General features: G+C 40.3%; 1 long non-coding RNA gene across 1 annotated transcript; it reads left to right on the top strand.

Moving 5' to 3' along the window:
• Nucleotides 1-5,799: 5,799 nt before the first annotated feature.
• On the top strand, nt 5,800-7,107 carry LOC140065801 (uncharacterized). Its single transcript, XR_011848055.1, has 3 exons — nt 5,800-5,922; nt 6,111-6,235; nt 6,938-7,107. It is a non-coding gene; the product is annotated as an uncharacterized lncRNA (long non-coding RNA).
• Nucleotides 7,108-10,374: the final 3,267 nt, after the last annotated feature.

Here is a 10,374-nt window from a genome sequence, read left to right as displayed (position 1 = left end):
TAAGTTTAAAATATTAAAACAAATAAAAATAAAAGCCCCTAAAATTTCACTTTCCCGTACAAACATTTAATAGAAAACACAAGTACACAACCCCCCCCCCCCCCCCCCCACACACACACATATTTGGCATTGCTGGGTCTGTAACAATATGTATAATAAAACAGAATCGTTACTGGACCCGCACGATATGGGGCCGTGTCCTAGAGGCCAAAAAAGGCAGTCCTGAAGGGCTTAATGGACGACCAATGGTCATGTCTGTATGAATTAGCCCTAACTTTCATTTAAAGTTAAAGCAAAGGAACAGTTCTCCCTTGTGGAGATTGGGGAACTTGTTTTTAAAAATATTAACCCCTTAACGCTGAAGCCACTTTTCACCTTCCTGACACGGACCATTTTTTAAAATCTGACATGTGTCTATTTAAGTGGTTATAACTTTGGAACGCTTTAACATATCCAGTTGATTTTGAGATTGTTTTTTCGTGACACATTGTACTTCATGCTGGTTGAGAAATTTAATAAATATATTTAGTATTTATTTATGAAATAAATGGAAATTTGGCAAAAATTTTGAAAAAAACAATGTTTTCCAAATTCAAAATTTTCTACTTTTTGGAAAGTTGGTCATAGCACTAAAATAACTTGATAACTAACATTTTCCATATGTCTGCTTTAACTTGGCATCATTTTTCAAACATCTTTTCCTTTATTTTGGATGTTAGGAGGCTTATAACTTTAGGTGCAATTTTTCAGATTTTTTACGAAAATCATCAAAACCTACTTTTGGAGGGTCAATTTAGTTAGAAGTGACTTTATAAGGCCCACATGACAGAAACCCCCCACAAATGACACCATTTTAGAAACTACACCCCTCAAAATATTCAAAACAACCTTTGGGAATTTTGTTAACCCTATGAGCGTTTCATGAGCGTGAAAGATAAATGAAAGTGAAATTAGAGAAATGTAATTTTATCTTAATATAGATTCATTTAACACTAAAATTTGCACCTTCACAATGGGTTAAAAAGGAAAATGCATTTTACAATGTTGAGGGCAATTCCTCTTGAGTATGCCAATACCCATTTTGTCACTGTACCCTGCTGTACGGGCACAGGGGGGCACTTGGAATGGAAAGAGCGTTGTTTCGTTTTTGCAGGGCAAATATGGCTGAAAAAGTTTACATGTGTCAGGATGCATTTGGAGAGCCATAGTGGTACCAAAACAGAGGAAAGCCCCAACATGAGACACCATTTTGGAAAGTACACCCCTTGGAGAGTTTAGCAACGTGTAATTTGTGTATTTTCCCCAATAGGTGTTTGATTCAATTAGGCCCCAAAAGGGAAAAAAGGTGAAAATTTTCTCAAAAAAGTCACTTTTACCCCAAAATTTTGTAAGCCACAAGGGATAAAAGATGAAACAACCCCATAAATGTGTAAAACTATTTCTCCTAAGCACAGAACTGCACCACTTTTGCATATAAAGTGTTGTATGGGTGCACAGTAGGGCCCAGAAGGGAAAGTGGGGCTTTGGCCTTTTAGAAGCCAGATTTGACAATCATCCTTTACATGTGTCAGGATGCATTTGGAGAGCCCTAGTGGTACCAAAACAGAGGGGAACCCCAACAAGTGTCACCATTTTGGAAAGAGAATTTAGCAAGGTGTAATATGTGTATTTTCCCCTACAGGTGTTTGCTTCAATTAGGTCCCTAAAAGGAAAAAGGTGAACATTTTCCCAAAAAAGTCACTTTTACGGCTAATTTTTGTATCCCATAAGGCATTAAAGATGAAACAACCCCAAAAAATGTGTACTAGCATTTCTCCCGAGTATAAAATTGCCCCACACATGCAAATAAAATGTTGTATGGGTACGCAGTGAAGCTCAGAAGGGAAAGAGGGGCGTTGGCCTTTTAGAAGCCAAATTTGACAGACATCCTTTACATGTGTCAGGATGCATTTGGAGAGCCGTAGTGGTACCAAAACAGAGCGGAACTCCAACAAGTATCACCATTTTGGAAAGCACACCCCTTAGAGAATTTAGCAAGGTGTAATATGTGTATTTGTCCGTAAAGGTGTTTGATTTAATTAGGACTTAAATAGATAAAAGGTGAACATTTTCTTATAAAGGTCATTTTACTCCTAATTTTATATAGCCACAAGGGATAAAAAAATGGAATAACCCCTCAAAATGTGTAAACCTATTTCTCTCTAGTGTAGAAGTACCCCACATGTGTATATAAAATGTTGTATGGGCGCACAGTAAAAGGAAAGGGGAATGTTTGCCTTTTAGAAGCCAAATTTGACAGAAATGTTTGACATGCATTTGGAGAACCCTAGTGGTATAAAACAGATAAGAATCCGAAAAGTGACCCTAATCTTTGAATGCACACCCCTTAGAGAATTTTGCAATGTGTAATATATGTATTTGCCCCTACAGATGAATGATCCAATTAGGCCCGAATCATTAAAAAGGTGAAAATTTTCCTATAAATGTCACTTTACCCCTAATTTATGTATGCCACAAGGGATAATATATTAAATAACCCCAAAAAAGGTGTAAAACTATTTCTCCCGAGTGTAGAAGTACCCCACATGTGCCTATAAAATGCTTTATGGGCGCACAGTAGAGTAAAAGAGGGATGTTTGTCTTTTAGAGGCCAAATTTGTAAGAAATCCTTCACATGTGTCAGGATACATTTGGAGAGCCGTAGTGGTACCAAAACAGTGGAAAACCCGACAAGTGACCCTAATTGTTGAATGTACACCCCTTGGAGAATTTAGCAAGGTGTAATATGTGGTGTAGTGTAATACACGTGGTGAAATGAGCATTTTGAACATATAGGTGGTTTCCAAATATGATGTGCAACGGAGTCCAAGATGGAAATTGCAATTATTTCTGGAAAGTTCAGTGCCCATTATGTGGCGCCCCTTATGAAATAATGGAGGGGTATAGGGAGCAACGGGACATAACAGTTGTTACAATTATTCATTTTACCGAAATTAATTCACAATAGGTTGGGCGTGAATTGTGAATGTCTAGTGTATAAGGAGGTAGAATATACCAGGGGACCAACTAAACTTTTGTCACTCTGGAGGTGTCGCAGGTCTCTTAGTACATAGTGTCCATCCTAACTTCTCTTTTGGAACAGACTCTTTATTGAGTCCTACCATTAGAAGCAGCAGAATTCACCGGGAAAATGCTGTCCTGGCAAAACACAGGAACATCTAAACCAGAGGTACTGGGGCCCGTCCTTCTTGTCCCAATATTAGTTTCCTAATATCTTCCTCTTGAAAACGGAGAAATGATACGGCAGGACCTGCACATTGGAACAGCTCGTAAGAGTTGTACAGCATAATCTGTACAATGTACACGGCCCGCACTTTTGTACCAAATCTTCGTTTTAGTAGGGAAATTATCACCAAGTGTTGCTTTTATTCACCCTAGCGATGCCCATTGTGACGAATATTGCTGCTTTTGGCTGGACCAAATCGACCAGCAAATAGCGGCAAACATGGACAGAGGGGGGCAACAAAACCCCTCTGGACCGCAAGGCAAAATTGGTGGCTGTCAGGAACAGCCGCCACCCTGCCCTGATCACCGTGTCTACAGACATGGTGATCGGTATTACTGACATCATAAGTAAATTCGCTGCTATCGGCTCGTCTGAATTGATGAGCCAGTAGCAGCGATAATAAACTGGGGGTGTGTGGGGGGACGTAACCCTTCTGGTCCATGGGGCAGGATGGATGGCTGTCAGGAACAGCCGCCGTCTTACCCCGATCAGTGAACAGCCGCCGTCTTACCCTGACCGGTGTTGGAAAGTCACTACCCGCCGCACCGTTGGGAATAGGCTATACAATCTTTATTTATTTTTTAAGCAATTTAGACAAATAAGGGCTTATTTTTTGCGAGACGAGATGCACTGTAAAAAAAAACTTAATTTTAGTGGGTTTTTAGATTATTGAAGAAATTTTATTAACTTTTTACGTGTGGAGGAAAATAAAATCATCAATTCTTGTTTTGGATTTTTAGCATTTTTTTGGGGGGTTGTTCACTGTAGCATAACAATAATATATTATCTTTATTCTACGGATCACTACGATTACGGTGATACCTCATTTATATAGTTTTATTTTTATTTGTCCAATTTTATTGAAGGAAAACTAGAATAGAAAAAATTGCATTTGTTTTAGTATTGCCATTTTTATAGCAGCATAATTATAGTATTTTTTGGTTTACGGAGCTGGTTGTAAGCTTATTTTTTGCGTGACAAGTTGCTCTTTTTATTGGTATCATTTTGGTGCTTGTAACTTTTTCGGATCACTTTTTAGAACATTTTTTGTAAAGCAATTTGATAAAAAGTTTTAATTTTTGGCAAGTTTTTGGGTTTTTTTTTTTACCACGTTCACCGAGCGGGTCCAATTATGATTAGGATTTATTGTACAGATTGTTACGGACGCGGCGATACCAAATAAGTGGGGTTTTTTCGTGATTTAGTGTTTTTTATACTTTATTACTTGTGTAAAGGGAAATGTGGTGTTTGGGGGGACTTTCACTTTCTTTTATTATTTATTTTTACTGTAAAAAACCTTTATTTATTTATTTTTACTTTTTTTACATTTACTGACATCTTAGCTTGAACAAGTGATCTTCTGATCACTTGTTCAAGCTATTTTACAGGTTACACAGTGCAATACAGATGTATTGCACTGTGTAATGTAAGACACTGAGCATGCTGCGCATGCCCAGTGTCTTACAGCCGGGTCCTGCCAGGAGGCAGGGACCCGGCACCGAGAGGAGGATCGCGCAGCCCCGGGCACCGGCAGTCCCGGGGCTGCGATCGGAGGAGCGGACCCCCCCGGTAAGCGCCGCGGGGGGGTCCGATTCACATTTAAATATCTTTAAATGCCTCTAACACACCGCGGTCAGCGCGACCGCGGCGTGTTAGGGGTTAACACCCGCGATCGGAGAAATCTCCGATCGCGGGTGTTAGAGGCGGGTGTCAGCTATAACATATAGCCGACACCCGCAGCTTCTGGCCCCGGCTCCGTTCAGGAGCCGGGGCCAGAAGCTTGACGTAATAGTACTGCATTTTGCGGGAACGCACCTCACGCGATGCAGTACTATTACGTCAAATGTCGGGAAGGGGTTAAAATTTAATTCCTCCACCTTTCCATAAAACATGAAAAGAAACAAACAAAAGAACTGTCGAATTTCTTGCTCCTTAGAGAGAACACTATAATGTTTGATAATATTTATTTTCACATAGTATTTGTTTTCATTATTATTTCAAAACTATTAAAAATTACCTTAACTGCATTTTTGCTGTTTGCAGTTTTGGCCACCCATAAAAATTTTAATAAAAATTAGTTAAGAGGTTGTACTTCAACGGCATCAATGAAAATTACAGCTGTTGCGACTGTAAACATGAACCCATCCATACATGAATCCATACAATAAAGTATAACCAAAAATCTGACAGTGACAGTATAGTGAGATAAAAGATGTCATAACACAAACAGTTAAAATATGGTACCGCCATAATCGTACTGGCTCAAAGAATAAAGGAAAGTGCAATTTAGACTGCACAGTGAAAGCCTTGAAAACCAAAGCAAATACCAAAACCATGTTTTTTGACAATGCCACCAAATTTGGAATTTCGTTTCAGTAAAAATATGCAGATGAGCCACGGGCTCTGGCTACCTCACTGGAGCACCTCTAGGCTCCGTCCTCTGATTATTTATACACGCCCCACTCTGTACTCTGTCACCGGATGTCTATGGTTGTGACAGATGAGACCAGGTTGCATAGAGTGGGGGTGTGCATAAATAATCAGATGGCGGAGCTCGGAGGTCTGCAGCTCATCTGACAACTTTGGCCATTCCTAGAGATAAGACGCTGCCATCCCCTAAAGTAGAGAATGGGCAAGTAAGTTTGGACAGTCTACAATTAAAACAGAAATGCAAAATAGGGAAAAGATCTAGTTCTTCTACTGTTTAAAATGCAAGAAATGTATCAATGGCTGATGTTAACTGAAAAATCTAGTGCTCTGTAAAACTGTCTAGTCTAAACTGTAACACCCATGATGAAGCTTCATGTTTTAATAAAATTATTAGGTGTTGCAGAAGCGGCAACGGTTATACTGCAGTATCCTGGGAAACGGCAGGCTATTCTGACCTGCACTATGGCGACGGAATTGCCAAATCAAGCAGTTATCTCTGGCACCAAAGGAATAATTCAGGTATGTATCCAGCTGTAGATTAAACAATAGAATAATGTCATTCTTGTTATGGATAAATCGGTTAATTTTGTAACTTGCAGCCTTGTATTCATTCTTGTGAAAACTATTAATAATTTGTGTACTATATTTATATTAACTAGTGGTCAAAATAAGCAATGCCCCAAACCATATTCAGAACCTATGCCCACAAACCCCAACAATACTTATCCTAAGCATAAAAAAGATGTGTACGAGAAACCATAAAAATCTCAAAATACAACTTCTCACCAACCTGTATCATGTAAACCACCAATGTGCCCTAATCTTCCCGAAAGCCCACAATGCCCACACTAAGGACAAATGGTACTCAACTAAACGGGGTTGTTTGAGAAATTTCATTATTTTTTGGCTAACCAACGTGTGAAAAAATAAAATAGAAGTAAAAGGTACACAAATCTTTTCCAATTCCTGCACCGTTTCATGCGTCTGCCGCAGCCAAATAAACAGTTGATATTACCGTTGCAGCTCAACAGTGTCGCCCTCTACGATTGATGTCCCTTTAGACAACCACATTTTGTTAAAATGTTTCTCATAAGATAAATTCTTTCAGCTGATGTGTTTCCAGTCGGTATTAATAATGATTAAGAATCTAGACCCCTTTCTGAAAATAGCCTTGGCCAGAATTTTACATGCATATTCTTAAATTCATACAATTCTCTCTAGATACCTTCTTACATGTGGTCACCAACATCCCTAATAGTAAATGGAAAAGAAACTAAATACACCCTGCCTCCAACTACGAAACATCTCTGCTTTAATAACAGCACCGGACTGATCTATGAAGCAGAACATGTGCGCCAGTGTCTGCTGAAAGGTAATGGGAACCCACCTCTTAATACAATTTCAAATGGCACAAAAAAAAACAGAGTAGACAATTAAGAGTGTGGTTGGACTTCGCTGGTGGAGGAAGGGGTAGCCCACACTATTACTTCAAATAAGTAAAGGTTATATTAAAAATATAGAATACAGCTGCGCTGTCCTAGTAAAATAAATGATAGCTAACGTGGTACATGTGATGAAGCATGAAAACTTCCAGATAGTAATTGTATCCAGTCCAGTTTTTATTTACTATATACTTTTTTCATCTAGATTAGGATGTACATTTAGATAAATACACACTTTTTATATTGTTGAGGGCATCAGATGAGTTTTTGCTCAGGGAATCTCCCCGAGGTACACGATGGATACCAGCAATGTTTGCAGTTAACAAATCCTATATAAAAAGGATCGTTATGGTGTGGCACACAAACCTCTCATTCCTGACGAAGAAAGCCGTGACTTTGGACAACCCGCAGATTGAGTGACTCCAACGGAACTGTTTAGCGGGTTGCAGCCACCGGCCGGGGCTGCTCCGCATTATTGCTGACTTATTCAAAGTGTACCACTTGTAGAACCTCAGCTATATAGCAATTTCTTGGGTGCAGAAACCTCTTTGGACCATTCAGGTGAATAACAGGAATTCGGACTGGATACAATTACCATCTGGAAGTTTCATGCTCCATCACAGGTACCACGTTAGCTATCATTTATATTACTAGGACAGTGAAGGTGTATTCTATATTTTTAACCCACCTCTTGTCCATTTACTGGCTGCTCTGAGTGCAAATAACTTAGAAATTGAAGCTGAAGATAAGCTGCCACAAAGTTTGAGGTCCCTAAAGCAGCAGCATGTCTCTACAATACTGAGGCAGGGGGCCCAAAACAGCATATTTTAGGACCTCCTATGCCAAATATCCACAATGAAAAGTAGAATTCTCTCTTCTCCATATAGCCTTATTCTCACTAGACTGGGTTGTAAAATTAGGTTGCTCCAAAACTGGACAATGACAGCACCCATGTTTTCATTCTGTACATCATCTAAAGTTTTCCTACTTTAGACACTCATGTGAGTTTATCAGTGCCTCTATGCCAGTTTTGTGGGCAGCCTACTCTGCCAAGGCCACAGAGCGCCAGCATATATCTCTACACATATATCTATACAAGGTGTCTAATGGTTGAGGCCTTAAGCAATCACAAACCAAGAACAGCAAGAGATTTATGTAAATTGTGTAGTTTTGGGGTTACTGTTTTATTCACTTCCAAGGGACTTCTCGGACACTTCCCATATAAGTAAATAGAACGGTGGTCAAACGTGTACATAGAGCATCTGAAAGTCTCCATTCTCCTGAGCACTGAATGACCATAAACTGAATTGTTAAAAAGGAAATCCACAGGCACCACCATTCCATCTGAAAATAGGGAAGATATTTCTGTTTTCCACTAATTCTGAGATGTTTGTGAAATGATACATGGGTCACACACGTTTATACATAGATGTGAGACAAAATTCAGGTCGCACTTAAAAAGTTAATATAAATGTTTGCAGCTTCCCCAGTTGACCTATTTATGACTTCTTTCGGGACTGAAAGAAAGCCCAATAATGAGCTTAGCTGAGAGTGAGCTGCTGGCCAGCATCATGCAGGAGGTTCATATTCAACTTGGCATCTAGAAGGAGTGAATGACAGAAGCTAGACATGACAATATGTACTGCATATATTGAAGATGTGTCATTGTAAGGTTCACTCATGGATCAAGTTCTCATGAAGTCTTAACATACAAGGCTTATTTGATCAATCGTGACAGAATAAATATTAACACCAATCAGAAACAGTGGTCCCTCTTATGCTTCATTTCATACATGCACAGAAAGCAGCTAGCTGGCATCTAGCAACACAATGAGTGGGGAGGAATTAGGCAGACAACTTGCCTGGATCACAAATTAAGGAGCTATTGTTGTGGACCGAGGCAGTGGACCGAGGCAGTCTTTCCGTTTTGCAACCACAAAGTGAGGAAGGCCAAGTAACTCTTAATCAATCCAATTAGGCACAGTTAGTTGAAGAGTAGAGATGAGCGAGCACTAAAATGCTCGGGTACTCGTTATTCGAGACAAACTTTTCCCGATGCATTTTTCAAGGGGACCAAGGCTCTGCACAGGGAAGCTTGGCCAAACACCTGGGAACCTCAGAAAAGGATGGAACCACCACGGAAATGGACAGGAAACAGCAGGGGCATCATGCATGGATGCCTCTGAGGCTGCTTAATTGCACCATTATGCAAAAATTACGGGCAACAGCATGGCCATGACAGAGTGACCGAATGAGGCTAGATAGCATCTAAAACATCCAATAATTGACCCTGACACTATAGGGGACGGCATGCAGAGGCAGCGGCAGCAGTGGCAGGCTAGAGAGTCTCATGGCGACATACCCTAAATGGACTCACGTTTCACCAAAGGAGGTGAAATGATTTCCTATGTGAACAAAAGGTTGACGGTATATTTAGTCGATAACACAGCATGGTGGCGACATAGTGACCAAGTTACATAACGTATCTGGTGAAACACCCGGAAAATGAGCCTGACACAGCTATTTTGATAAGGGGACGACATGTGGAGGCAGCCATGGAGACGACTTCCATGATTAAGAGCGACAGTATGGGGCATTCATATTGCGCTGCTATGATTGCAACTTCAGGTCTCCAGCATGGCGGCGACAGATGGGCCGAGTTCCACTATGTATCTGGTGAAACACCTGAAAATTCTGCCTTACACAGCTCGTTTGATAAGGGGACGATGTATGGAGGCAGTGAACTAGTAGTAGATTAAAGGTGCTGCAGTTAAAACTATGTTAGTTGGATCTTGAGATGGAGCTGGCGCTCCGCTGCCAGGCGAGCTTTCGCCAATCCAAGCCCCTGTCTCTAGGCTACTCCCCAAACAGCACTTCTAAGAACCTTTTGTATAAGATCAAGTGTAGTAGCGTTCTTATAAGTTTAGGATATGGCGGGTGAGGGGAATGTAAACAGATGCGCAAGAAGCGCTGAAATAATATTGGTAAATGATAAAAGTTTACCAGTATATTTTGTGGATTACACAGCAGGGTGGCGACAAAGTTAACAAGTTTGATGTGGAAGCCATGAAAACAACCCAAAATTCTGCCCGACACAGCTCGTTTGATAAGGGGACAATGTATGGAGGCAGTGAACTAGTAGTAGATTAAAGATGCTGCAGTTAAAACTATGTTAGTTGGATCTTGAGATGGAGCTGGCGCTCCGCTGCCAGACGA

Source organism: Engystomops pustulosus, chromosome 6, assembly GCF_040894005.1.
Source record: "Engystomops pustulosus chromosome 6, aEngPut4.maternal, whole genome shotgun sequence".
In the NCBI taxonomy this organism is placed as follows: domain Eukaryota; kingdom Metazoa; phylum Chordata; class Amphibia; order Anura; family Leptodactylidae; genus Engystomops; species Engystomops pustulosus.
The sequence above is the reverse complement of the archived record's forward strand: the minus strand, read 5'-3'. Positions and strand labels throughout refer to the sequence as shown.